Here is a 3,327-nt window from a genome sequence, read left to right on the forward strand (position 1 = left end):
AAAAATGTAAAGTAATTGGTCTTATATTATTTTGACATACAAGGTCAATGTGACCTTTACTTTGACTCCATTTAGAATCGTAAGAATGATGCTATTTGTCTTTGCATATTTTCACTGAGATTATCTCAAAGATTGTATTTTACAAGATATGTGTGTAAAGCATGAATGTCCTCTACAGGCAGCCAATTAAGTATATGGCCAGGTCATTGTCACTTTGACTTTTGACCCAGTGACCCCATACTGACATGTGTAACGGATACATATATTCTCCCTACTTTGAAGACAGGTATTATTAAAGTAATGTTTTAATGAGGAACACCTATGAAGTTTGAGAGCCTTGAGACAAAGTTGAGAGTACTTGACCTTTGACCCAGCAATCTCAAAGTCAAAACGGGTCATCTATTTGGCAAGACCAATACACCCGTAGAATTGGAAGGCAGAGAGCTCATAGGTAGGTATCTCATAGGTAGATAGAATTTGTTTGATATTGTTTTGACATACAAGGGAAATATGGGTTGTACATTTGATCCCTTTACCCTAAAAGCAATAGAAATTTTTGCTTGCTAAGACCTTAATGCAGCTGTGCAAATTGAGGAATACTGGCATATAGAATTGTGACGTCATGATTAAAACTCTCGCATACTCGCATCCTGTCTTCAGATGGGTTGACATGATATTGAACAAGACTACAAAGTTTAAAAACCATATGTCAATGGACATTGAACATATTTAAGGTGAAACGCAAACTTTAACTTACATTCTGAGTTGAAAAAGGGGCATTATTTTGACAATATGCTTGATAAGGATTTACCACCTCATGTCAACAGGCTGCGAACATGATGGTGAACAAGTCTAGAAAGCTTCAATCTATATGTCAATTGACTTTGTAAAAAATTGAAGTGGTACTCAAATTTTAATGTAAGTTCTAAGTAAAAAAGGGACATAATTCTGTCAAATTGCTTGATAGAGTAACCTCCTCCTGTCTATCCGTTAGGGACATGATGGCTAATAAGTGTGCAATGTTTCAAAGTCATATGCTAATTGACTGTGAAAATATTTGAGGTGCTATGCAAACTTTAACATAAATTTTAAGTCAAAAAGGGGCATAATTATTTCAAAACGCTTGATAAAGTAACCTCCTATTTATTTGTTAGGGACGTGATGCTAATTTAGTGTACACAGTTTCAAAGCCATATATTCAATGAATTTACTCTAAAACGATCACAGGTGGTATGCAAACTTGACCTTAAATTCTTCGTCAAAAAGGGGGCATAATTCTGTCAAAATGGTTGATAGAGTTACCTCCACCGATTACAGGTTGTGGTCATGATGGTGAACAAGTGTACAAAGTTATAAGCCATATGTCAATGGACTTTGAAAATATTCCAGGTGGTACTCAATGTGTACCGTAAATTCCTAGTTAAAAAGAGGCATAATTCTGTCAAAATGCTATATAGAGTTACCTCTTCTAGTCTACATGTTAGCGTCATGATGCTGAACAAGTGTGCAAAGTAACAAAGCAATATGTCAATGGACTTTGAAAATATTTTAAATGGTACGCAAACTTAAGCGTAAATTCTAAGTAAAAAGGGGCATTGTTATGTCAAAATGCTTGATAGAGTTACCCCTACCTGTCTGCAGGTTAGGTTTATGATGGTGAACAAGATTTCAAAGTAACAAAGATATATATCTATGGACTTTGAAATTATTTGAGGTGGTACACACACACTTTAACATTAATTATATGTCAGAAAAGGACATAATTGTCTCAAAATGCTTGATAGAGTTACCTCCTCCTGTCTACAGGTTGTAATCATGATGTTGAAAAAATGTGAAAGTAAAAAAGCAATATAAAAATAGACTTTGTTAATACTAGTATTTGATGTGGTACGTAATTTTTAACCTAAATTCTAAGTCAAAAAGGGACCTAATTATGTCAAAATGCTTGCTAGAGTTACCTCCTCCAATCTACATGTTAGGGTTATGATGGTAAACAAGTTTGCAAAGTTACAAAGTCATATGTCAAAGTAACAAAACCATATGTCAATAGACTTTATAAATATTTGAGATGGAAGTTATTTAACAATTGGTCATATATTCATGTGACTTTATTTACTAAGTTAATGAAAAGTTTTATTTTAACTATAAAATAAAAAAGATAAGGAAAATATTAAAAATGGATTTTTTTTTTATTATTATTATATATATAAGGTTTTTTACCTTAATTAATTAAAAACTTATAATTCAATAAGAATAATCTATTTCAATACATGAGGTGTGTGAAATGTAATAATATAAAAATAAATAATTCAATATAAAATCTCTTACCTGTAAAATATTTCCAATGCGAATTCCAAGTTATCCATTAACTTCCGGTAAAAAAACTTCCTTAAATTATTTATTCTCTTAAAATGTTATTTATTTATTAATTTATTCATAAACTAGAAATTTGTCCATAGGACACGGGTGCCCCCACCGCGCCACTGTTCTGTCAATCTTTTTACTATGTCAAGGGAAATAACTCTACAAATACTGGATAAATCCACAAGCAAAACCCCTGGTGCAAATCTCATTATGCTGAGCAACCTGCCCATAAGGTTTTATGTCAAATCCTTTTTGAGTTACTTGCGACACAAGTTGAAAATTGCAAAAAGAATTCTAAGTCAAGGGCAATAACTCTAAAAATACTAAATAAATCCAGATGAAAATACCTGGTGCATAACTGCACATGCTGATCAATATTCCTGTAACTTTTTGAATTACATGCGACAAAATTTGAAAATTGCAAAATTTTACTAAGTCAAGGGCAATAACTATGAACATACTAAAAAAATCCAGACGAAAATACCCAGGTGCACAACTACACATGCTGATCAGCATTCCTGTAAAGTTTCTTGACTCTAGGTCAAATACTTTTTGAGTTACATGCGACACAAGTTGAAAATTGCAAAATTTTACTAAGTCAAGGGCAATTACTCTGAAACTACTAAAAATATCTAGACGAAAATAGCCAGGTGCACAACTACACATGGACAGACGGACGGAAGGACGGACGGACGGACAAGGGTAAATCTAAATGCCCGCCACTTAAGTGGGGGCACAAAAACTGTCACTTAATTAAACTTTAAACAGAAATAAATGTTTATAAATTAAATGACCAAACTATACAGTACATGCACATGTATAACGTTGAAGAAATCGCCATTTTGTTTTTGAGTGTCCCCTTTTAAATTGTTGTCATTTAAAAGTAATGTCTTCAGTTTATGTACAATGTTATCCTTTTTTATTCTTTGCTTGGTTTTATTGTTTTGAACTGAAACTCCTTAC

Source organism: Ruditapes philippinarum, unplaced genomic scaffold (genome assembly GCF_026571515.1).
Source record: "Ruditapes philippinarum isolate M1 unplaced genomic scaffold, ASM2657151v2 ctg3370_1_1_1_1, whole genome shotgun sequence".
NCBI lineage: Eukaryota > Metazoa > Mollusca > Bivalvia > Venerida > Veneridae > Ruditapes > Ruditapes philippinarum.